A 26,585-nucleotide genomic window follows, 5' to 3' on the forward strand; every position below is an offset into this window, starting at 1 on the left:
TGGAAGGGTCCTGTGGGTATTAGGGGGTGTGTGGGGCATACAGATGCCTACATCTGGGCTTGTGGGTTCCCTGGGGTTCTTAGATGTTTGTGGAGAGCACAGATACCATTATCCAGGCTAGATGGGTCCTGGTGGGATTAGAGGGTTGTGTGGGGCACAGATACCTTTGTAAGCAGAATCAAGATGAACTCTACCCTGACATCTGGTGGTGAATTATGGCAAGTGTGGAAAAGGATTTCAGGGTCTGATCATGTTTGCATAGACGCACCCACCGTGCCTGACATGGCCACGGCAGCCTGGGATGGTTACTTTGACAGCTATGGTATCCTCAGTTTATTTGTTGTTGGGGTGCGAGATGTGGAGTGTTGTCACCCTGATTGTGTGTATGAGGAACTGTGAAACAGCTTTGAGACAGGGATTCTCACCATCAGTTGAGTGGCACTCACTAGACAAGGGAGTGGGCTCCTTGGGTGAGCCAGAAACACCAATTACATCTTCTTCTTCTTTAACAGTTGAATAGTAGAGCTGTTTGTTGAATTTTTTAGTAACTGAAAATTCAGAATCCTGAGATGAAGTCATTGAAGAGCTGTATTAACTACTGGGAGAATTAAAAAATATATTGCGAAGCAGCTGATGGAGAAAAGCAGTGTATGGAACACTCGGAATGGCTCACAGAGTGAAGTAAGCTAAGCAGTTTTTGGAGACAGCTGTAGTAGATCACAGGTTGGCTGCTGGAGCAGAGCAGCTGGTGGACTGAGCTGAGCAGTTTGTGGGGAAGGTAGAAGCAGAATCCCACGGAGAAGCAGGGCAGTCAGCAGTGGACCACGTAAGGTGCCCCTTTCTACCCAGGCTGGCAGGGGGGAAAACACGGCAGATAGACTCTTGAACTCTCGGGCTGCGGGACTGTAGGTGATTATGGGGTTGCTTGAGTCTTGAAATATTTGAGGTATTGTACTTTTGAGTCTTGGGGTGATTTGGGGATTGCTAGACTCTAGAGCCCAGGGAAAAGGACACGGTCTAGCTGAGGTGTTTTCCCAATTTAACGCTGTGTTTTTTACCTCACGTTATTAAACGTTTTCTGCTATACCCAGATTCTATGATTGCGAGAGGGGAAGTATTGCCTCTTTGAGGCACCTAGGGGTGCGTATGTAAAATTTTCCCATTTCACTGGGTGAGGGTTCGATCTGGTTTGCATTATGTAATAGGGAAGGGACCCCTATGTATTGAACCCAGTCCTTGCTGCTATCAATTCAGCCCGCCAGATGGGTTCCACCTATGTCCAGGCTGAAGGGGTCCCTGGGGGTTTTAGGGGGTTCCTGGGGGGCACAGAGATCTAGTCCAGGCTGTAGGGGTACCTGGGGTCTCAGGGGTTTGGTGGGGGGCACAGATACCTACGTCCCAGCTGCAGGGGCCCCAGAGGGGCTTAGGGTGTGTCACGGAGTGTGGTGGAATCTGGCCCTGCACCCCTCTTCCAGGAACACACAGTGACTCAGCCAGCCAGTAAAACAGAGGGTTGTTTTGGCGAACAGGAACGAAGGATACAGCAAGGCTTTGGGGCACAACCAGGACCCATCAGTCGAGTCCTTCTGGGGGTTCAGGAAGCTTAGTTCCGAGTTTGGGATTCTCTGAATTCCAACTACCCAGCTCCAAACCAAAACTGAACTAACTCCCTCCAGCCGACCCCTCCTTGTGTCCAGCTTCCCGGGCAAAGGTGCCCACCCTATCAGCCCTGCCTAGCTCGAGTTACAGGCTTAGGTCCTGTCCCTCACCTAAAGTCACCTGCTGCTCTCCCATCCCCCACACAGACAGTCCCCACTCCATCACAGTAATGCCCAGAGCATTTCCCGCATGGAGCAACAGTGACACCGTGTGGCCATGCAGGGTAATACACAGAGCATTTCCTGCATAGAGCAACAGTGACACTGTGTGGCCACACAGGGTAATGCACAGAGCATTTCCTGCATGGAGCAACAGTGGCACCGTGTGGCCAAGCAGGGTAATACACAGAGCATTTCCTGCATGGAGCAACATGACACCATATGGCCAAGTAGGGTAATACACAGTGCATTTCCTTCATGGAGCAACAGTGACACCATGTGGTCACGCAGGGTAATGCACAGAGCATTTCCTGCATGGAGCAACAGTGACACCATGTGGCCAAACAGGGTAATGCACAGAGCATCACACCTACGTGGAGGCTGTAGAGATGCCTCGAGGGCTTACGGGGGTTCTTAGGGTCACAGATACCTACATCCAGTATGGGCGGGACCCTGGGAGAGTTAGGGGATTGTGAGGGGCATAGGTACTTGCGTCCAGGCTGTAGAGGTCGTGGTGGGGATTAAGTGCTTCGTGGAGGACACCAATATCTACGTCCGGGCTGAAGGGGTCCCTGGACGGCTTAGAGGTTGTGGTGAGCACAGTGATCCCTGGGGGTATAGGGACTTGGTGAGGGGCACAGATACCTATGTATGTCCTGGAGGGGTCCCTGGGGGGCGCTTAGTGGTATTGTAGGAGACACAGATACCTACGTCCAGGCTATAGGCATTCTGGGGAGGCTTAGGGCTTTGAGGGGTCACAGATACCTACATCCGGGCTGGAGGGGTCCCGGGGGTCTTAGGTCGTTTGTGGGGAGGGGCACAGATATGTACATCCAGGATGGAGAGGTTCTGGAGAGAATTAGGGGGTTTTGCGGATGGCAGAGATACCTATCTCCATACTCTAGGAGTCCCGGGGGGCTTAGGGTTTTTTGGTCGGCACAGATATCTATGTCCAGGTTGGAGTGGTTCCTGGGGGTTTAGGGAGTTTCTGGGGGGCACAGATACCTAGGTCCATGCTGTAGGGGTCCCTGGGTGGATTAGGGGTTTTCTGGGTGGCAGAGATACCTACGTCTAGGCTGTAAGGGTCCCTGGGAGGCTTAGGAGGTTTGTGGGGGGCAGAGATACCTACTTCCAGGCAATAGGGCTTCCAGGGGGAATTAGTGTGTTGGGGGTGCACCCCACGAACCCATAAGCACCTGTAGTGACGCCTACAGCATAGACTTAGGTATCTGGGGCCCCCCAAAACCCCCTAAGCCCACCAGGGACCCCTATAGCCTAGAGATAAGCATCTGTGCTCCCTGAACCCCATAAGCCCCCCGGACCCATCCAGCCTGGACTTAGGTATCTGTGCCCCCCCATCTCCAGGGGCCCAACCGTAGCTCCAGGGGCCCAACTCCTGGGGGCCCCAACCCCAACAATAGGGGCTCAGGCTTGGGGGCCCCAACCTGAGCTCCAGGGGCCCAACCCCTAGGAGCCCCAACCGTAGCTCCAGGTGCCCAACCCCTGGGGGCCCGAACCCCAGCAATAGGGTCCCAGCCCCTGGGGGCCCCAACTCCAGCTCCAGGGGTCCAACCCCTGGGGGTCCCAACCGTAGCTCCAGGGTCCCAACCCCTGGGGCCTCAACCGTAGCTCCAGAGGCGCAACCCCTGGGGGTCCCAACCGTAGCTCCAGGGCCCCAACCCCTGGAGCCGCAACCACAGCTCCAGGGGCCAAACCCCTGTGGCCCTCAACCCCAGCTCCAGGGGCCCAATCCCTGGGGCCCCAACTCCAGCAATAGGGGACCAGCCCCTGGGGGCCCCAACCTCAGCTCCAGGGGCCCAAACCCTGGGGCCCTCAACCCCAGCTCCAGGGGCCGAGGGGGGGTTGGGGTTTCATGAGGGGCACAGATACGAACCTCCAGGCTGTAGGAGTCCCAGGGGGGCTGTGGGGGTACAGATACCTACATCTAGTCTGGAGGGGTCCTGGGGGTTATAGGGGGTTTGTGGGGGGCACAGATACCTAGGTGCAGGCTGTCGGTGTCCCGAGGAGATTAGGCGGTTCACTGGGGGCTCAGATACATCCAGGCTGGATGTGTCCCGAGGAGCTTAGGGGATTTGTGGGGTGCTCAGACACCTGTGTCCAGGCTGTAGGGATCCCTGGGGGGTTAGAGGTTCGTGGGGGTCACAGATAGGGACTTCCAGGCTGAAGGGGTCGCTGGGACGTTTAGGGGGTTTGTGGGAGCACAGATACCTACGTCCAGGCTAAAGGGGTAATGGGGGTGCTTAAGGGATCGGGGCGGACACAGATACCTACGTCCAGGGTCTAGGGGTCCCGAGGGGATTGGGGGTTGAGGGGGGAACAGATGCCTACGTCCTAGCTGAAGGGGTCCTGGGTGGTTTAGGAGGTTCGTTGGAGTCACAGATACCTAAGTCCAGGCTGTAGGGGTTCCTGGGGCATTCGGGGATTTCTGGGGGTCACAGATACATACGTTCAGACTGGAAGGGTTCCAGAGGGCTTAGGAGATTTATGGGGGGACAGATACCAACATCCTGGCTGTAGGGGTTCCCGTGGGGATTAGGTGGTTTATGGGGGGCACAGATACCAATGTCCTGGCTGTAGATGTTCCTCCACGGTGGCCCCAGGGCTGGAAGAGCTCCCACTCCCTTCTATTACCTGGGGGCTGCAGCAGGGGCACAGAGCTTCTCTGGTCTCACTCCTTTACCCCTGCCCCGCTGTGGCCCTGACACCAGAGAAGCTCTGTGCCCCTGCTGCAGCCTCTGGGCCGTATCAGGGAGTGGGAGCTCCTCCAGCCCTGGGGCCACCGTGAGGGAGACTTTTCCAGGGGGACCCAATTTGGCCAGGGGCCCCCGGGACCCCGACAGCCTGGATGTAGGGTTATGTGCGACCACAGCCCCTCTATGTACCCCAGGAACATCTACAGCCAGGACATTGGTATCTGTGCCTCCCGAACCCGCAAAGCCCCCCAGGGACCTTTACAGCCAGTATGTTGGTATCTGTGCCCCCCATAAATCTCCTAAGCGCTCCAGGACCCCTCCAGTCTGCATGTAGGTATCTGTGACCCCCATAATTCTCCTAAGCCCTCTGGGACCCCTCTAGTCTGCACGTAGGTATCTGTGACCCCCAGAAATCCCTGAATGCCCCAGGAACCCCTACAGCCTGGACTTAGGTATCTGTGACTCCAATGAACCTCCTAAACCACCCAAGACCCCTCCAGCTATGACGTAGGTATCTGTTCCCCCCTCAATCCCCAATCCCTCGGGATCCCTAGACCCTGGACGTAGGTATCTGTGTCAGCCCCGATCCCTTAAGCACTCCCATTACCCCTTTAGCCTGGACTTAGGTATCTGTGCTCCCACAACCACCCTAAACGTCCCAGTGACCCCTTCAGCCTGGACGTAACTACCTGTGACCCCTCCAGCCTAGATGTAGGTATCTGTACCCCCACAGACCCCCTGGGACTCCTACAACCTGGAGGTTCGTATCTGTGCCCCCCATGAAACCCCAGCCCCCCCTGCCCCCTCCAGCCTGGACATAAGTATCTGTGCACCCCATGAACCCATAAGCACCTGTAGGGATGCCTACAGCAAGGACTTAGGTATCTGGGGCCCCCCAAAACCCCCTAAGCCCCCCAGGGACCCCTACAGCCTAGAGATAAGTATCTGTGCCCCCTGAACCCCATAAGCCCCCCCCGGATCCCTCCAGCCTGGATTTAGGTATCTGTGCCCCCTACGAACCCGCTAAGCTCCCCAGGGACCCTCCAGCCTGGACGGAGGTATCTGTGCCCCCCCACAATCCCTAAGTGCCGAGACACCCCTCCAGCCTGGAGGTAGGTATCTTTGCCGAACACAAACTGCCTAAGCCCCCCCCCCCATCGGGAACCCTCCAGCCTGGATCTAGGTATCTGTGCCCCCACAACACACTAATTCCCCCTGGAAGCCCTATTGCCTGGACTTAGGTATTGCTGCCCCCCACAAACCCCCTAAGCCTCCCAGGGACCCCTACAGCCTAGACGTATGTATCTGTACCCCTCAGAAAACCCCTAATCCACCCGGGGATCCCGACAGCATGGACCTAGGTATCTGTGCCCCCCAGGAACCCCCTAAACCCCCCAGGAACCACTCCAACCTGGACATAGTTATCTGTGCCTCCCAAAAAAACCCTAAGCCCCCCAGGGACCCCTAGATCCTGGAGATAGGTATCTCTGCTGTCCACAAAAATTCCTTATACTCCCTGGAACCTCTCCAGCCTGGACGTACATACCTGTGCCCCCCACAATCTCTAAGCCCCCAGGGACCCCTCCAGCCTGGATGTAGGTATTTGTGCCCCCCCAAAGCCCTAAGCCCCCCCAGAATGCCTATAGCCTGGACGTAGGTATCTGTGTCCCCTACAATACCACTAAGCACCCCCAGGGACCCCTCCAGGACAAACATAGGTATCTGTGCCCCTCACCAAGTTCCTAAACCTCCAGGGATCACTGTGCTCACCACAACCTCTAAGCCGCCCAGGGACCTCTCCAGCCCGGACGTAGATATTGGTGTCCTCCAGGAAGCCCTTAATCCCCACCAGGACCTCTACACCCTGGACGCAAGTGCCTATGCCCCCCACAACGCCCCTAACTCCCCCAGAGTCCCGACCATCCTGGACGTAGGTATCTGTGACCCTACGAACCCCCTTAAGCCCCCCAGAATGCCTCCAGCCTGGACGTAGCTATCTGTACCTCCCATGACCCCTAAGCCCCCAGGGATCTCTACAGCCTCTACGTAGGTGTGATGCTCTGTGCATTACCCTGAGTGGCCACACAGTGTCACTGTTGCTCCATGCAGGAAATGCTCTGTGCATTACCCTGTTTGGCCACATGGTGTCACTGTTGTTCCATGCGGGAAATGCTCTGGGCATTACTGTGATGGAGTAGGGACTGTCTGTGTGGGGGATGGGAGAGCAGCAGGTGACTTTAGGTGAGGGACAGGACCTAAGCCTGTAACTTAAGCTAGGCAGCGGGGAGGGGGTCAGCACCTTTGCCCAGGAAGCTGAACAAAGGAAGGGGCTGGCTGGAGGGAGTTAGTTCAGTTTTGGTTTGGAGCTGGGTTGTTGGAATTCAGGGAATCCCAAACTGGGAACTAAGCTTCCTGAACCCCCAGAAGGACTCGATTGAGGGGTCCTGGTTGTGCCCAAAAGCTCTGCTGTCTCCTTCATTCCTGTTGGCCAAAAAAACCTTCTGTTTTACTGGCTGGCTGAGTCACTGTGTGTCCCAGGAAGAGGGGTGCAGGGCCAGATTCCACCACACTCCGTGACACCCCCTAAGCCCCTCTGGGACCCCTGCAGCCTGGACGTAGGTATCTGTGCCCCCCACCAAACTCCTGAGCCTCCCCCCGACGCCCTACAGCCTGGACCTAGATATCTGTGCCCCCCACGAACTCCCTAAGCCCCCCAGGGACCCCTTGAGCCTGGACGTAGGTGGAACCCTTCTGCCAGGCTGAACTGATAGCAGCAAGGACTGGGTTCAATACATAGGGGTCCCTTGCCTACAATGTAATGCAAACCAGCTCGAGCCCCCACCCAGTGACATGGGAAAATTTTACATACGCACCCCTAGGTGCCTCAAAGAGGCAATACTTCCCCTCTCACAAGCACAGAGTCTGGGTGTAGCAGAAAATGTTTAATAACGTGAGATAAACAACATAGCATTAAATTGGGAAAACACCTCAACTAGGCCGTGTCCTTTTCCCTGGGCTCATGAGTCCAGCAATCCCCAAATCACCCCAAGGCTCCAAAGTCCAATATCTCCAATGTTTCAAGAGTCCAGCAAACCCAAAATCACCCACAGTCCCGTAGCCCCAGAGTTCAAGAGTCTATCTGCAGGGTTTTTCCCCCTGCCAGCCTGAGTAGAAAGGGGCACCTTATGTGGTCCACTGCCGACTGCTCTGCCTCTCCATGGGATTCTGCTTTTGCCTTCCCCACAAACTGCTCAGCTCGGTCCACCAGCTGCTCTGAAAGCCGACCTGTGTTCTGCTCCAGCTGTCCCCCAAAACTGCTAGACTCACCTCACTCCGTGGGCCACTCCCACAAACTGCTCCTGTCTGCCAACTACTGTGCTCTGCAATACAGTTTCAAACTCCCCCACAAGCTAACACATCTTTTCAGTGATTTCAGCTCAAGAACCTAGAAATTCAGCTCTTAAGAGAATCAAAAATCAACACTGCTATTCAACTGTTAAAAGAAAAAAAGTGCAATTGGTGACTCTAGCTCACCCAAGGAGCCCACTCCCTTGTCTAGCGAGTGCCACTCAATTTGTGGTGAGAATCACTGTCTCAAAGCAGTTTCACAGTTCCTCATCCACACAATCAGGGTGGCAATACTCTACATCTCATGCCCCAACAACAAATAAACGGGATACCACAGCTGCCAAAGCAACCATCCCAGGCTGCCGTGGCCGTGTCAGGCGGGGTGGGTGTGCCTACGCAAACACGATCAGCCCCTGAAATTCTTTTCCACACTCGCCATAATTCACCACCAGATGTCAGGGTAGAGTTCATCCTGCTTCTGCTTACATAGGTATCTGTGCCCCCCACAACCCCCTAATCCCACCGGGACCCATCTATCCTGGATAAAGGTATCTGTGCTCCCCACAAACCTCTAAGCCCCCCAGGGAACCCACAAGCCCAGATGTAGGCATTGTATGCCCCACAAACCCCCTAAGACCCACAGGACCCCTCCAGCCTGTAGGTAGGTATCTGTGACCCCCAGAGCCACACAAAGACCCTCGGGACCCCTACAGCATGGATGTTTGTATCTGTGATCCCCACAAACCGCCTAAGCTACCCAGGGCCCCCTACAATCGGGACATAGGTATCTGTTCCCCCCCAAAACACCTAATCCCCCCCAGAACCCCTCCAGCCTAGACGTAGGTATCTCTGACCCCACGAATCCCCTAAGCCACGACGGGACCCCTCCAGCATGGACATAGGTATCTGTGCCCCCACAACCCTCCTAAGACCCCCAAAACCCCTCCAGCCTAGACGCAGGTATCTGTGCCCCCCATAACCCTCCTAGGCCATGATGGGACCTCTACAGCCTCAACATAGTTAACTGTGCCCTCACAACCCCCCTAAGCCCCGCGGAATGCCTCTAGCCTAGACGCAGGTATCTGTGCCCAACACAAACCGCCTAAGGCCCCCAGGACCCCTCTTGCCTGGATGAAGGTATCTGTGCCCCCCACAAACCCCTAAGCCCCCCCTGGATCCTTATACCCTGGACATAGGTATCTGTGCACCCTCACAAAACCACTGATCCTCCCAGCGACCCCTACAGCATGGACGTAGGTATCTGTACCCCAAAATGCCCAAAAGTAACCCCGGGACCCCTACAGCCTCGAAATAGGTATCTGTGCCCCACACACACATCTCCCTAATACCCCCAGAACCCCTCCAGCCTGGTTGTGGATATTTGTGACCTCCAGGAACCCCCTAAGCCTCCCCAGGACTTCTCCAGCCTGAAAATAGGTATCTCTGCCCCCAACAAGCCCCCTAAGACAAATAGGGGCCCCACCAGCCTGTTTGTAGGTGTGTGTATGAGGCACAAACACCCTAAGCTCCCCAGGGCCAGCTCCAACTGGGACGTAGGTATCTGCACAATCACAACCCCTTAAGTCCCCCAGGGACCCCTCCAGACCATACGTAGGTTCTTGTGCCCCTCACCAACTCCCTAAACCCCCAGGGACCACTACAGCCTGGACCTATGTATTTGTGCTCACCACAACCCCCTAAGCCATCCAGGGACCTCTCCAGCCCGGAAGTAGATATTTGTGTCCCCCATGAAGCCCCTAATACCCACCGGAATGCCTCCAGCCTAGACGTAGCTATCTGTGCCCCCCATGACCCCTAAGCCCCCCAGGGATCTCTAAAGCATCTACGTAGGTGTGATGCTCTGTGCATTACCCTGAGTGGCCACACGGTGTCACTGTTGCTCCATGCAGGAAATGCTCTGTGCATTACCCTGCATGGCCACATGGTGTCACTGTTGCTCCATGCAGGAAAATGCTCTGTGCATTATCCTGCGTGGCCACATGGTGTCACTGTTGCTCCATGCAGGAAATGCTCTGTGCATTACCCTATATGGCCACATGGTGTCACTGTTGCTCTGTGAGGGAAATGCTCTGTGCATTATACTGCGTGGCCACACGGTGTCACTGTTGCTCCATGCGGGAAATGCTCTGTGCATTACTGTGATGGAGTAGGGACTGTCTGTGTGGGAGATGGGAGAGCAGGGGGTGACCTTAGGACCGGACACGTGCTCAGCCTGTAACCTGAGCTAGGCAGGAGGGAGGGGGTCAGCACCTTTGCCCGGGAAGCTGGACAAAAGAAAGGGCTGGCTGGAGAGAGTTGGGTTAGTTCAGTTTCGGTTTTGGTCTGGGTGGTTGGAATTCAGGGAATCCCAAACTGGGAACTAAGTTTCCTGAAGCCCCAGAAGGACTCGATTGCGGGATCCTGCTTGTGCCTTCATGTTCTGCTGTATCTTTCGCTCCTGTTGTCCAATAAACTTTCTGTTTTACTGGCTGGCTGAGAGTCACTTTGAGTCCCAGGAAGAGGGGTGCAGGACTGGACTCCCCCACACTCCGTGACAGACCCTAAGCCCCTCAAGGACCCCTGCAGCCTGGATGTAGGTATCTGTGCCCCCCACCAAATACCTAAGACCCCCGGAGACCCCTCCAGCCTGAACTTAGGTATCGGTGCCCCCCACAAGCCCCCTAAGCCCCCCAGGTACCTATACAGCCAGGACATTTGTATCTGTGCCCTATAGGGACTCCATAAGCCCCCCGGGACACTCCAGTGTGCACGTAGGTATATGTGCCCCTCAGAAACCCCCTCACCCCCCAGGAACCCCTACAGCCTGGACGTAGGTATTTGTACCCCCACAACCCCCCTAAACCCCCCGGGACAGCTACAATCTGGACGTAGATATCTGTGCCCCTCATGAAACCTCTGACCCCCCTCCGGGACTGATACAGCCTGGACATACGTATCTGTGCCCACCCAAACCCCTAAGACCCCCTGGTACCCGTACAGCCTGGACATAGGTATCTTGGGCCACCAAAAATCCCCTAAGACTCCCAGGATGCCTCCAGCTTGGATGTAGGTATCTATGCCCCCCACTAACCCTCTAAGCCCCCCTGGTACCACTAAAACCTGGATGTACGAATATGTGCCCCCCACGAACCCCCTAAGCCCCCCTGGGACCCCTAGAGCCTGGAGATTGGTATCTGTGCCCTCCCCCAAAACTCTCTAAGCCCCCAGGGACCTCTACAGCCTGGACGTAGGTATCTGTGCACCCCAAGGCCCCTAAGATCCCCCGGACCCCTACAGCCTGGATGTAGGTGTGATGGTGCTGCCCGTGGGAGCCAGCTGAGGTCACTCAATCAGGGTGAACCGCAAACAAAACAGGACAGACAAATTCCAAACGCTGCTGGTTATTCCGATACTTAGATTTACCAAGCCAACACAAAACAGCTTCTGTAGTACCTCACTGGTTACTTAGAAGTTTAAGCCACGCAGTTCCCTTAAAGTACCCAGCCTCAGGCCTCCGTCCAGACACACCTGTCAGATATGATGATGATTCCTGAAAATCTTACTTCATCATGTTAAAGAAAAGATTCTTCTGATCCCAAAGGATCAGCTACCTACCCAGGTTCAATTATAACTTATATCTTACCTAAAATACATGCTATAGCCAATTCTTATTAACTAAACTAAAATTCATTAGAAAAGAAAAGAGACAGAGTGTTGATTAAAAGATTAATAGACATATCGACCTGAATTCAATTCTTGAGGTTCAGATACATAGTAGAGGTGAGCTTGTAGTTGCCAAAAGTTCTTTTAGAAATAGTCCATAGGTTATAGTCCAATTTCCATATTCAGGGTGGCTCCAGTCAATGACTGGGGATCTCAATCCTTGTGGCTTAAGGTTTCCCCCTCTTGAAACCCAAAGCAGATCTGAGATGAAGAAGGATCGTGTCCCAGGGTTCTTATACATTTCCAGCAGCCTTTCGGCCTCAGAAGACAATAGGCTTAACTCTCCTTCCAAGCATCCTGGCAATTAGTACAGAGTAATTTATTCATTAAACAGTTCAGATACAGGTTACCACAACCTTCAAAGAGACACATAGACAATAATACTATTTCACTCAAGTATCATCATTAATGTTAATATTCCTTTTTTGCTCTTTGAATTAAAACTGTAGCAATAGACAAGACTTGTTTGCCTACATCACAAGACCTGAGCAAACATCTCCCCTTCTACCTCTAACAATGCAGACTTGCATTTCAAAGCTCTGTTCATTCACATATCTTGCTAACCAGTTCTTAAGGTTCACCCATGGGTCAGCTCAGTCGGTGAGGTGAGTTAATTAACTCTTTCTGGCCCTGTCACCTTTCAATGAGATATTATATTATACTTATAATGTCACAGTCGCAGTAAGTCGACTGCTGCAGCTCCCCGTAGACTCTGCCTGTGTCTCTTACCGAGCTGGAGTACAGCAGTCGAGGGGAGAGCACTCGATGTGTTGCATCTACACTAGACGCGATATATCGACCCCCGCTGGATCGATCGCTGCCCACCGATTCGGCAGGTGGTATAGACATACCCCAAGTATCTGGTGATCGGAGCTGGACCCCGGAGGGGGACACATTGAAGGAACTCAGGAGCTAAGGTGCCTCTATTGTCAACTCTCAGGGCTGCTGTGGCTCAGAGGAGGGTGCTTGACTGCCTGGCAGGCTTAGGCGCCACAAGCCTTGGAGGCAGGAGAAGTGAAGCGGCCATGGTGTGCTCAGGGTGCTCGTGCTTGGAGCAGGGGTGAGCTGGGGCGAGGGGGGGTGCCGCAGGGCAGAGCGGGGGAGTTGCCACAAGAGGGGAGCCTCAGGGTGGAGGGGAGGAGCTGCCACGGGTGGGGCACCTCAGGGTGGGGACGCAGGGGGGGGAGGGTGCAAGGTGGAAGTTTCGCCTAGGGAGTGAAACATCCTTGCACCGGCCCTGCCCCATGCCCTACCTGCAGCCAGCCCTGCACCCCCTGCCCTGCCCTGCCCGCAGCCATCCTCTGTCTCCAGACAGCCCTGCACCTTCTGCCCTGCCCACACCAGCCGCATCCTCCCTGCCCTACTTGCAGCCAGCCCTGCAGCAAAGCCCCTGACAAACCCCAAGCCCTGTCTCCAGCCATCTCCTGCCACACCCCCCTGTGGCCCTGCCCAAAGCCAACCAGCCCCCCCACACACTCAGCCTGCACCAGCCCTGCACCCCCTGTCTGCAGCCAGCCCTGCATCCCCTGCCCTGTCTCCAGCCAACCCAATGCACCCCCCTGCCTGAAGCCAGCCAGCCCCGCACCCCTTACCCTGCCTGCAGCCAGACCCTACCTCCAGCCAGCCCCATGTCCACCGGTGCCCTGCAGTACCCAGGGCAGTAACCCTGCACTTCTGCTTCAATGAGGGGGGCAGGGAGAAGCTGGGACCCACACATGTGCACACCCTAGGGTGACCAGACAGCAAGTGTGAAAAATCGGGACAGGGGGTGGGAGGTAATAGGATCCTAGATAAGAAAAAGACCCCAAAATTCGGACTGTCCCTATAAAATAAGGACATCTGGTCACCCTAGCACACTCCCAGGACTCCTGAGTTCCATTGCTGGGTTTCCTATTGGTTCCACTGCTGGTTCTTTTCCTTTTCCTGGGGGACTTTGGGCAAGTTGCTCCCCCCTCTAGGGCTCTGTCCCCAGCAGTGAAATGGGGATTTCGTACTTTCCCGCTATTGGAAAGTGCTGGGAGAATCTCCCAGCAAAAGTTGCTCTGACAGTGCTAAGCAGCATCTGACCATTCAAGGTCAGAGCGCACTGCCCAGGAGGAGTGTTTGGCTCTGGGGTTTCACTTCAGCCCAGTCTAGAGAGAGGGGCCCAGCCATAGAGTTTGGCTCAAGAAGACCAAGTCTCCAATTTGTTAAGGACGTTTTGAATTTCAAATCCTGTGCTCCAAAGTGATTGGTGTCAGTTGCAAATTTTAGAAGCATGGTCTCCACTGCATTTTCCAAATCATTCATGAAAATATTGTATAGTACCGGTCTCCGGATTGATGCCTGCCAGACCAGCTAGGTACACCCTCTCCATTGCACAGCCATATATGGAGAAGGGCTCCTGGAGTCTGAGCTTTCAACCAGCTCTGCACCCACATTACACTGATTGCAGCTGGACTGCATTTCCCTCGTTTGCTTGTGAGAATGTCCTACGAGACAGTGTCAAAAGCCTTAGTTACTGCAAGCTAGATCCCATCTACTGTTTACCCACCTACACCAGGCCCGGAACCCTGCCGAAGAAGGAAAGAGGATTGGTTTGGAATGATTTGTTCTTGACAAATCCATGCTCACTCGTCCTAAGAACCAAATTATCCTGTAGGTGCCGCTGACAAACTGAGTGTTTAAGAATGTATTCCAGTATCTCTCCAGCTATGGCAGTGAGGCTAGCTAGTCTGTAAGTCCCAGGGGTCTCTTTGTTCCCCTTTGAAAGATAGGTCCTGTCTTGTTCATGGATGGGAAGGTATTCTTTTTCAGAGGTCTCAGACAAGAACTGGGGCACAACACCTGGTTTGTTAAGGCCACAAAAAAGGAGGCAGGAACCTCTTGTCTCCTGCTGGCAAAGAACCCCAGGTACCTAAAAGATAGGGACTCAAGTCCTTGAAAGGGCTTTAAAAAGGCAGTGGTTAAAAAGTTTGGCCCCGACCATTTCTTGTTTCCACAGACTAGACACTTTAGCAAACTTTAGAATTCCTTGGTTCTAAAACACCGTGAAACTCCCCTTTCTTCTTCAAGGAGGGCTTCAACACCCCTTCTCTCACTCAGGCTCACAACTGCCCAGAATTCGAGAACTGTCCCTGTTCCCATTGGACAAATGGGAGGAGCCTGAGGTACAGAGAAGGGAGGTGACCTACCCAAGGGCCTACACAGCAAGGCGGTGGCAGAGCCAGAAAGAGAAGCTACCAGTCAGACTCCTGTTCTAACAGACAACAAATCCCCCCAGAGGCAGGGATAGAGCTCAGGAATTGAGATGGTAGGAAAATTTCATTCCAACCGTTTCTGTCCGAAAATCCCATTCAGACTAAAACAGTTTGATTCTCAGAATCATAAGTGAGATGGAAGTTCTTTGCAAAAAGATTTTGTTGCAAAACAGAAGCATCTCCTGTTTGTCACAGTGTGTTAAATTGTGTCATCAAACACAAGGAGGAGACACTTAGACCTTGAAAATTAGATAAGATGCTTCAGTCTGAGCTAAGTCGTTGCTGCTCTTAACAATTCCAAAATAAAAAAATACAAATAAAAAAGATTGTTTCAGCTAATCTATTATGTCATAATCTGCTCTGAGTAAACGTGATGGGACACCTCATATTATGCACCACTCTTAGTGACACTCTCCAATGGATCCCCATCCTCCACCCACCATGAGGTAGGTAAGAGTGGATCATTATTATCGCTACTAGAAAGAGGGAGAAGCTAAGGCTGAGAAAGGAGAACTGACTTGTCTTAGGTCACACAGCCAGGCAGTGGCAGAGATGGGAATAGGACCCAAGAGCCCTGATTTTCAAACCAACCATCGGATCTTGAATTTCAGACATTGAATGACCTGAATAACGTGCTCTCAGATGAGCTCCAGACCAACAACAGTGCACAGTAATTATTCAGCAAGTATTTGAGGAGAACTGCAATGTTAGAGAGAATCATCAACTGCTCAGAGACAATTAATGCAGAGAAGCAACAAAATATGTCAAACATAGAACTGGTTCTGACTTATTTCCTTGTTCTTAAAAGAGAACAACATGGACCTGAGTCTCCTCCCTGTCAATAAACCCCTGCTCAGCCAATCAGGATAGAGACTGAGGATGGGAGGCTGAGGATTCTTACCAGAGAGCCCAAAAGATGGCCCAGGTGACTGCTGGGGATCACTGCCCAAGCACTATTTCAGTCCCACATTTTTGGGTGGATCTCTCACAGTGGGAGCTGCAGAGCACTCCCACGCAACACACACACACACACACAGAAGCACACCTGCTGGTGTTGAGAGGGGAATAGGAAAAAGGAGATAAGAAGTAAGAGAAGAAGAGAAAGGAGGGAAGGATGGATGGAGGAAAAGCTGAAACAAAAAGGACAAACCCTTATGTCCGCACTGATTCTAAGGGACAAAATCCCAGGTGCGCAATAAAATTCTGCCGCCTTAAGCTCGTGTTTTCCATGTCTAGAATTCAACTCTCATCAGATGAATCAGACTGAACAGGTTTCAAACCTCCAGGAGGCTCTTACCTTCTAAACAGGGACGGCTGTTTTCTCGTAAAATCACTACAAGGGAAGGAGAAAACTCGAAAGAGGTTCCTCCTGGTGCTCACATCTGTGAATCCGAATACTTTATCAGTCCTCAAGGAGAGACCTGGAGAAGGAGACTTGCTGACGCAAAGCCACAGGGGTCTCTGAGGTTTCCCTGGCCCCTCGCCCCTGTCCTGCCTGGCTGATGTCAGCATCTCTCTGTGAGGTCACCACCTCCCCACCACCTTTGACCAATAGTCTGAGGTCCTGCAAAAGGCCTTTGTGATGTCACTGCCACACCCCTCCCTTGCTGTGCTAATGTCCTACCCCAGGCCAGGCACTTTGGAGGATCACCGCACTCAAGGAGTGTTCGTTCTAGGCAGGAAGCCGGCTAGACAGTAAAACATCAGATGCTGCTCCCAATGCTATGCTCCGTTTTTCAGAAATTAGTCAACTTTATGGCCAGAAGAGACCATTAGAGCATCTAATCATATAATCATAGAATATTAGGGTTGGAAGGGACCTCAGGAAGTCATCTAGTCCAATCCACTGCTCAAAGCAGGACCAATCCCAAACTAATTCATGCCAGCCAGGGCTTTGTCAAGCCTGCCCTTGAAAACCTCTAAGGAAGAAGATTCCACCACCTCCCTAGCCATCCCATTCCAGTGCTTCACCACCCTCCTAGTGAAAAAGTTTTTTCCTAATATCCAGCCTAAACCTCCCCCACTGCAACTTGAGACCATTACTCCTTGTTCTCTCATCTGCTACCACTGAGAACAGTCTAGGTCCATCCTCTTTGGAACCCTCTTTCAGGTACTTAAAAGCAGCTATCAAATCCCCCCTCAGTCTTCTCTTCTTCAGACTAAACAAGCCCAGTTCCCTTAGCCTTTCCTCATTAGTCATGCGCTTCAGACCCTGATCATTTTTGTTGCCCTCTGCTGGACTGTTTCCAATTTTTCCACATTCTTCTTGTAGTGTCGGGCCCAAACTGGACACAGTACACCAGATGAGGCTTCACCAATGCTGAATAGAGAGGAATGATCACATCCCTCGATCTGCTGGCAATGCCCCTAATTATACAGCCCAGAATGCCGTTAGCCTTCTTGGCAACAAGGGCACACTGTTGACTCATAGCCAGTTTCTCGTCTAGTGTAACCCCTAGGTCCTTTTCTGCAGAACTGCTTCCTAGCCATTTGGTCCCTAGTCTGAAACAGTGAATGGGATTCTTCCGTCTTAAGTGCAGGACTCAGCACTTGTCCTTGTTGAACCTCATCAGGTTTCTTTTGGCCCAGTTCTCTAATTTGTCTAGGTCCCTCTGTATCCTATCCCTACCCTCCAGTGTATCTACCACTCCTCCAAGTTTAGGGTCATCTGCAAACTTGTTGAGGGTGCAATCCACACCATCCTCCACATCATCAATGAAGATATTGAACAAAACCAGCCCCAGGACCGACGCTCGGGGCACTGCGCTTGAAACCGGTTGCCAACTAGACATGGGCCGTTGATCACTATCCACTGAGCCTGACGATCTAGCCAGCTTTCTATCCACCTTACAGTCCATTCATCCAGCACACACTTCTTTAACTTGCTGGCAAGAATACTGTGGGAGACCGTATCAAAAGCTTTGCTAAAGTCAAGGAATAACACATGCACTGCTATCCCCTCATCCACAGAGCTAGTTATCTCCTCATAGAAGGTAATTAGGTTAGTCAGGCATGACTTGCCCTTGGTGAATCCATGCTGACTGTTCCTGATCACTTTCCTCTCCCCTAAGTGCTTCAGAATTGATTCCTTGAGGACCCGCTCCATGATTTTTCCAGGGACTGAGGTGAGACTGACTGGTCTGTAGTTCCCTGGATCCTCCTTCTTCCCTTTTTATAGATGGGCACTACAGTAGCCTTTTTCCAGTCATCCGGGACCACCCTTGATCACCATGAGTTTTCAAAGATAATGGCCAATGGCTCTGTAATCACATTCGCCAACTCTTTTAGCACCCTCGGATGCAGCGCATCCGGCCCCATGGACATGTGCTCATCTCCAGTTTTTCTAAATAGTCCCGAACCACTTCTTTCTCCACAGAGGGCTGGTCAACTTCTCCTCATGCTGTGCTGCCCAGTGCAGCAATCTGGGAGCTGACCTTGTTTGTGAAGACAGAGGCAAAAAAAGCATTGAGTACATTAGCTTTTTCCACATCCTCTGTCCACTAAGTTACCTCCCTCATTCAGTAAGGGGCCCACACTTAAACTTATAGATATATGGAGACACCACTGCTTGCACACTCACCCACATAGCTTCCCCCAGTGACATAGCTACCACCTCTCGGGGAGGTGAATTAACTACACGGACGGGACAGCTCTCTCCCCTCTGCTTAGAGCATCTTCATTCTTTATGAATAGGTAGGAAAGAACATCCTTAATGGACAGTAACCAATTGATCAAATATTGCTAGGTCTGCATTCAATATGGGTAACTGGTCGTATTGGGCTGGATTAATAGGAGCATTTCCAGCAGATCGAGAGAAGTGATTATTCCCCTCTATTCAGCACTGGTGAGGCCACATCTGGAGCATTGTGTCCAGTTTTTGCCCTTCCACTACAGAAACAAATTGGAGAGAGTCTAGGGGAGGGCAACAAAAATGATTAGGGGTCAGTGGACTTACGAGGAGAGGCTGAGGGCACGGTCACCCGGGGGGGGGGCAAGTGGGGCAATTTGCCCCAGGCCCTGCAGGGATCCAATGAGAATATAGTATTCTATAGTATTGCAACTTTTTTTTATGGAAGGGGCACCCAAAATTGTTTTGCCTCAGGCCCCCTGAATCCTCTGGGCAGTTCTGTCCACTCCACCCCCTTGACTCATTCTCCTCCCTCTGAAGCCCCACCTGTGCTCTGCTCTCACTCCCATTTGGCCACTTCCCACTCCTGCTCTTTCTCTTTGGCTGAGGCCTGCTGGTCCACCTTTTGCTTGCTCCTCTCCTCCAAGAAGGCCTCCTTGTGTCTCTCCACCCCCACCCCCAAGGTCTGCCTGCTGCACCCACCTCTCTGCCCTTCCCCTGAGACTCACCCTGCCCAACACTCACACCTCTCTGCCTCTCCTGAGAACCACCTTGCCCAGCACTCACACCTCTCTATCCCCTCCCCTGACCTGCCCTGTCCACCACCCACACCTCTTTGCCCCACCCATAAGACTGGCCCTGCCCACCACTTGCACCTCTCTACCCCTCACCTGAGACCCGCCCTGTCCACCTCTTTCCTTGGTCATCTCTTGTTATTCCTTGAAACATCAAGGATGGAATAAAAAGCTGAGTTTACTCCAGGGTGAGGAAGGAAAGGAACCACCAACCCCGTGGCAAAGCTCAGTGCCCCAGAGAAAACCTGCCCCCTGCTATTGCAATCCCTGATGTGCTGGGGATATGATGGTAAAGGAACTGTCTGAATGATCAAGGCAGGAAATGGACAACAATCTACAGAAACGTCATTGACCACAAACACACTCTCCTCATGCTCCAGCCAGAAGGGAAATGAGCAGGAATTCTTGCAGTTCAGCCAGGGACACACTTGAACAATGGCACAGCAGTGTGTGTGTTGTGGAAGCTGGTCTGAGGAAACAATTGGAATTGATCACTCAGTGAGAACAGAACTGGAGTGTAGTGAGAGACACGTCTCAAGCAAGTAGTTGTGGCTGAGTGGTTAAGGTGATGGGCTAGAAATCCATTGGGGTCTCCCTGAACAGGTTCAAATCCTGCCAACTACGGAGGAAGTTATGGTTCTTCAGTCTCAACAGAGCTGGGTCTTGTCTCACTCTCAAACTATATCTACGCTATTGGGTAATGTGGCTTTAAAGTGTTTCAATTAAACAGCTGTTGTATGTCCACACTATGCCCCTTGTGTCACCAGAGCACATCCAGGCTAGACTCTTGGATGGCCACAGAGAGCAGTGCATTGTGGGTAGCTGTGCAACTGGCTGCGGGTGCTTTGGGAAGGGTTTGCAAAGCCTCATGGGCTGGTACAGCATCACATGATGCAGGTTTCTCTATCCCATTGTTCCATGGGAATCCTACTAGATTGCCAGCTGCTTTTCAACTGCAATGTGTCTGGTGGGGTAGAGAGTGTGTTTGTGTGTGTGGGGAGAGGGATTGTGTGGGCCCACTGTCTCTAAGTTCAGACAGCTGCTGCAAGCAACCAGTCCTGAGGCAGGGGGAGGGGGACAGCACCAACATCAGCCCCTGTTTCCCTCACTGGCTCAGCTCAGCACAGCAGCCTCTGTGACACACACACACTGCTGCCTGCTTAGCTCTGTGTCAGGGGTGCTGGAAGAGGGGGGGTAGAGGGCCATGGCCCCACCACTCTTTACTGGCTGTTAGGACAAATGATGGAGTGGGGGGAAGGGTGGAGTCTTGGGGGGAAGAGGCGTTCTGTGGGTGTGGCCTCGGGGGAGGGGTGGTGTGAATGTGGGTCCCTGGGGAAGGGGTGTCATGGGAGCACCACAGTTCAGACAACAGTGCCCCCCCACACACTGTAAGGAAGCTCCCGTTGCCCCTGCTCTGTGTTCGTGGCGCGGGAGAGAGCAGCGTTCCACGGCAGTGCTTTGCTCCCCATGGCTCCGGCAGGGGGGCTCAGGCAGCGATTTAAAGGGCCCGGGGCTCTGGCCTCTGCAGGGAGCCCTGGGTCCTTTAAATCACCAGCTTGGGGAAGCTGGGCCGGGCTAGCACAGCGTACCCGCTCTTGCCGGTACCCCATACTGGACCGGACCGGCTTACTTTCACCTCTGGAAGGTCCTCACCTGGATCAATAACTGGTTAAAAGCTAGGAAACAAAGGGTAGGACTAAATGGTCAGTTTTCAGGATGCAAACAGGTAACTAGTGGTGTCTGTACTGGGACTATTCAACATATTGATAAACGATCTGCTAAACAGCGAGGTGACAAATTTTGCAGATGATCCCAAACTACAGAGGACAGTTAAGTGCGAAGCAGCCTGTGAGGAGCTAAAAAGAGATTTCACAAAACTGGGTGAAAGGGCAACAAAATGGCAGATGAAATTCAATGTTGATAAATGCAAAGTGATGCACATTGGCAAACATAATCCCAACTCTACATATAAAAAGATGGGATGTAAAATAGCTATTGCAACTCAAGTGAGAGATCTTGGAGTCACTGTGGATAGTTCTCTGCAAACATCCACTCAATGTGCAGCGGCCGGCAAAAAGCAGGGAAGGTGTCCCTAGTCTCTGTTTGCTGGGAGCGGGTGACAGGGGATAGATCACTTGATGATTACCTGTTCTGTTCATTCCCTCTGGGGCACCTGGCTTTGGCCGCTATGGGAAGACAGGACACTGGGCAAAATGGACCCAGTCTGACCCAGTCTGGCTGCTCTAAAGTCCCTATGCTCCTTTCATACAGATGCCTGGGATTCTGCCTCACAATGTGTCCCTGGGGTCTCAGCCAAAATGCCCAGACTGGCAAACACTCTGGGCTCCTGAAGCCTCTGCCTCCCACCTAGTGCCTATGGCTCATGCCTGACCCTTGCTGCTGCTCCTTGCTGTAGAAGGTGAAAGGAGCGGAGGCAGCGCAGGAGCCTTCTGGGCTCTGAGGCTTTGGGAGAGACACATTGTCTGAGACATCGGAGCGTTGTAAGCCACCCCCTCAGCAGCCACCTCCTCAATCAGGGCCTGTTCCAGCCCTGAGTCTGGGCTACCACGATCCCTCCCGCAGAGCAAGGTGCCCACAGATTACAGCCTGAAAATAGGCATGTGACACTGTAATAACCTTAATCCCAGATTTGGACCTTAGCGTCCAAAATATGGGGGTTAGCATGAAAACCTCCAAGCTTAGTTACCAGCTTGGACCTGGTACCTGCTGCCACCACCCAAAAAATTAGAGTGTTTTGGGGCACTCTGGTCCCCCTGAAAAACCTTCCCTGGGGACCCCAAGACCCAAATCCCTTGAGTCTCACAACAAAGGGAAATAATCCTTTTTCCCTTCCCCCCTCCAGGTGCTCCTGGAGAGATACACAGACACAAGCTCTGTGAAACTACACAGAGTGATCCCCCTCTCTGTTCCCAATCCTGGAAACAAAAAGGACTTTCCTATTCCCCCAGAGGGAATGCAAAATCAGGCTAGCCAATTCAACACACACACAGATCTCCCCGATCTCTTCCTCCCACCAATTCCCTGGTGAGTACAGACTCAATTTCCCTGAAGTAAAGAAAAACTCCAACAGGTCTTAAAAGAAAGCTTTATATAAAAAGAAAGAAAAATAAGTACAAATGTTCTCTCTGTATTAAGATGATACAACACAGGGTCAATTGCTTAAAAGAATATTGAATAAACAGCCTTATTCCAAAAGAATACAAATCAAAGCACTCCAGCACTTATATTCATGCAAATACCAAAGAAAAGAAACCATATAACTTACTATCTGATCTCTTTGTCCTTACACTTGGAAACAGAAGACTAGAAAAAAGAAACTACTTCTCCAAAGCTCAGAGAAAGCAGGCAGCCAGAAAACAAAGACAAAGACACTCAATTCCCTCCACACAAAGTTGAAAAAATCCGGTTTCCTGATTGGTCCTCTGGTCAGGTGCTTCAGGTGAAAGAGACATTAACCCTTAGCTATCTGTTTATGACACGCCCCCCAAATTGCAGACAGTGGGGAAGCTCACTGGCGGCGATTTCCTTCTAGAACTTGAAAATAAACAGATTAATACAACACATACACCTTTACATATACTCCTAAGTATATAACTAACAGACTTCTACATTTTAAGAACACTTTTTAACTACTGAATTCTGGGAAACTCTCACGGGAGAGTGCATCAGCAACTTTATTAGAAGCTCCTGTGATGTGTTGAATTTCAAAATCAAAATCTTGGAGAGCTAAACTCCAACGAAGAAGTTTCTTGTTGTTCCCCTTGGCAGTATGAAGCCACTTTAGTGCAGCATGGTCAGTTTGTAGTTGGAACCGCCGTCCCCAAACATATGGGCGTAGCTTTTCCAGGGCGTACACAATGGCATAGCATTCCTTTTCACTGACTGACCAGTGACTTTCCCTCTCAGACAGTTTCTTACTGAGAAACACGACAGGATGGAAGTTGTGATCTGTTGCTTCCTGCATGAGCACTGCTCCTATACCACGCTCAGATGCATCTGTGGTTACTAGGAATGGCTTGTCAAAGTCCGGGGCCCTGAGCACAGGGTCAGACATGAGCATCGCCTTAAGCTGGGTAAAGGCCTTTTGACACTCATCAGTCCACTTAACGGCATTTGGCTGGGTCTTTTTGGTCAGGTCGGTCAATGGGGCAGTGATTTGGCTGTAGTGTGGTACAAATCGCCTGTAGTATCTGGCCAAGCCTAAGAAGGATTGGACCTGCTTCTTGGACCGGGGGACAGGCCACTTTTGGATAGCATCCACCTTGGCCTGTAGGGGGTTTATGGTTCCTCGACCCACCTGGTGCCCCAGGTAAGTCACTCTGTTTTGGCCTATTTGACACTTTTTGGCCTTAACAGTTAGTCCTGCCTGCCTGATGCGCTTAAAGACCTTTTCCAGGTGTAGTAGGTGTTCGGGCCAGGAGTCTGAAAAAATGGCCACATCATCGAGGTAGGCAACTGCAAATTCTCCCAGTCCAGCTAGTAGACCATCTACCAGCCTCTGGAAGGTGGCGGGTGCATTTCGAAGGCCGAAAGGAAGGACATTGAATTCATACACCCCCGCATGGGTGATGAATGCTGACCTCTCCTTGGCAGGTTCATCTAGCGGTACTTGCCAGTACCCCTTGGTTAAGTCTATTGTAGAGATGAACTGGGCCCGTCCCAACTTTTCCAATAGCTCATTGGTACGTGGCATTGGATAGTTGTCCGGACGAGTTACAGCATTTAGCTTACGGTAGTCCACGCAAAAGAGTATTTCCCCATCGGGTTTGGGTACCAGAACCACTGGAGATGCCCATGCACTGGTAGATGGGCGGATTATACCCATCTGTAGCATGTTCTGGATCTCCCGTTCTATAGCAGCTTGGGCATGAGGAGACACTCGGTAGGGTGGGGTTCTGATTGGGGGAGCATTACCTGTATCAATGGAGTGGTATGCCCGTTCAGTCCGTCCTGGGGTGGCTGAGAACAATGGGGCGAAGCTAGTGCACAGCTCCTTGATTTGTTGCCGCTGCAGACGTTCCAGGGTGGTTGAGAGGTTCACCTCTTCCACGCCACCGTCTTTTTTCCCGTCGTAGTAGACACCGTCAGGCCACTCAGCATCATCTCCCTGGACTGTAAACTGACAAACCTGTAAGTCTCTGGAATAGAAAGGCTTGAGAGAATTAACATGGTACACTTTAGGCTTTAGTGAGGAATTGGGAAATGCTATGAGGTAGTTTACAGCTCCCAGGCGCTCTTGGACCGTGAAGGGCCCTTCCCATGATGCTTCCATCTTATGGGCCTGTTGCGCCTTCAAGACCATAACCTGGTCTCCTACCTTGAAGGACCGATCTCTGGCATGTCTGTCATACCAGGCCTTTTGCTCTTCCTGAGCATCCTTTAGATTCTCTCTAGCAAGGGCTAAAGAGTGTCGGAGGGTGCTTTGTAGGTTGCTTACAAAGTCCAGAATGTTAGTTCCTGGAGAAGGCGTAAACCCCTCCCATTGCTGTTTCACCAACTGTAATGGCCCCTTAACCTCGTGACCATACACAAGTTCAAATGGTGAAAACCCTAAACTGGGATGTGGTACAGCCCTGTAGGCAAACAGCAACTGCTGCAACACTAGGTCCCAATTATTGGAGAATTCGTTGATGAATTTTCGTATCATGGCCCCCAAAGTTCCATTGAACCTTTCCACCAGGCCATTGGTTTGATGGTGGTATGGGGTGGCAACCAAGTGATTCACCCCATGAGTTTCCCACAGTTTTTTCATGGTCCCTGCCAGGAAATTAGACCCTGAATCTGTAAGGATGTCGGAGGGCCAACCTACCCTGGCAAAGATGTCTGTTAGGGCCAGGCACACAGTGTTAGCCCTGGTGTTGCCTAGAGCTACTGCTTCTGGCCATCGGGTAGCAAAGTCCACTAAAGTCAGTATGTACTGCTTTCCTCTGGGCGTCTTTTTTGGGAAAGGGCCCAGAATATCCACAGCTACTCGCTGAAATGGGACCTCAATTATGGGGAGTGGCTGGAGAGGGGCCTTGACCTGGTCTTGAGGCTTTCCCACTCTTTGGCATACCTCACAAGACCGGACATACTTGGCAACGTCCTTGCCCATCCCCTCCCAGTGGAAGGACTTCCCCAACCGGTCCTTGGTTCTGTTCACCCCAGCATGGCCACTGGGATGATCATGGGCTAAGCTTAAGAGCTTCCCCCGGTACTTAGTTGGAACCACCAACTGTTTTTGTGGCTGCCATTCTTCCCGGTGTCCACCAGAAAGAATTTCCTTGTATAAAAGTCCTTGGTCTATAACAAACCGGGATCGATTAGAAGAGCTGAGAGGCGGTGGGGTACTCCGTGCCTCCGCCCAAGCTTTCTGAAGGCTGTCATCTGCTTCCTGCTCAGTCTGGAACTGTTCCCTTGAGGATGGGGTCACCAGTTCTTCCTCAGACTGTGGACTTGGGCTTGGTCCCTCTGGAAGCGATGTAGGTGATGGGGTTGTTTCCGTTGCTGGTGAACCGCTCTCCGCTGGTGCACCTGAGGGTATTTCAGGCTCTGGCTGAGCCTTTTGGGTATGGCTGTGTGTTGCTTCTGCCAGTTGTGGCTCGCTGGCGCCCACTGGCGTTGAGTTTGAAGATGGGGTTGCAATCGCCGGTGCTGGTTGCTGTTCCAGTTCCGGGCCTGGGACTGGAGGTGCTGTGGCTGTTTCAGTGGTTGGCATGGAATCCGGGTCCACTACCTCTGTCTGGGTCTCTGGTAACACAGACGGGGCCTCTGTGGATGGCTCAGGAACAGGAATGGGTCTGGAAGCTTGCCTGGTTTGGCTACGTGTAACCATTCCCACTCTCTTGGCCTGCTTCACCTGGTTGGCCAAGTCTTCCCCCAGTAGCATGGGGATAGGATAATTGTCATAGACTGCAAAAGTCCACATTCCTGACCAGCCTTTGTACTGGACAGGCAGTTGAGCTGTAGGCAAGTCTACAGCTTGTGACATGAAGGGGTAAATTGTAACTTTGGCCTTTGGGTTGATGAATTTGGGGTCAACGAAGGATTGGTGGATAGCTGACACTTGTGCCCCCGTGTCTCTCCACGCAGTAACCTTCTTTCCGCCCACTCTCAAATTTTCCCTTCGCTCCAAGGGTATTTGAGAGGCATCCGGGCCTGGGGATCTTTGATGTGATGGTGGTGTAATGAATTGCACTCGCATGGTGTTCTTGGGACACTTGGCCTTGATATGTCCCAGTTCATTACACTTAAAGCATCTTCCATCTGATGGGTCACTGGGCCGAGGTGAGTTACTGGAGACTGGTGAGGTTGAAGGGTAG

At 52.3% G+C, this 26,585-nt stretch overlaps 1 protein-coding gene and 1 non-coding gene across 2 annotated transcripts in view; one reads left to right on the top strand and one right to left on the bottom strand.

Moving 5' to 3' along the window:
• Positions 1-26,585, bottom strand: part of LOC127056416 (uncharacterized) — a 65,964-nt gene that overhangs the window by 12,543 nt on the left and 26,836 nt on the right. The window lies entirely within an intron of this gene.
• Positions 19,806-19,887, top strand: TRNAS-AGA (transfer RNA serine (anticodon AGA)). The gene has a single exon. It is a non-coding gene; the product is annotated as a tRNA-Ser (tRNA).

The sequence above is a fragment of the Gopherus flavomarginatus genome, chromosome 8, assembly GCF_025201925.1.
Source record: "Gopherus flavomarginatus isolate rGopFla2 chromosome 8, rGopFla2.mat.asm, whole genome shotgun sequence".
Taxonomy (NCBI): Eukaryota; Metazoa; Chordata; order Testudines; family Testudinidae; genus Gopherus; species Gopherus flavomarginatus.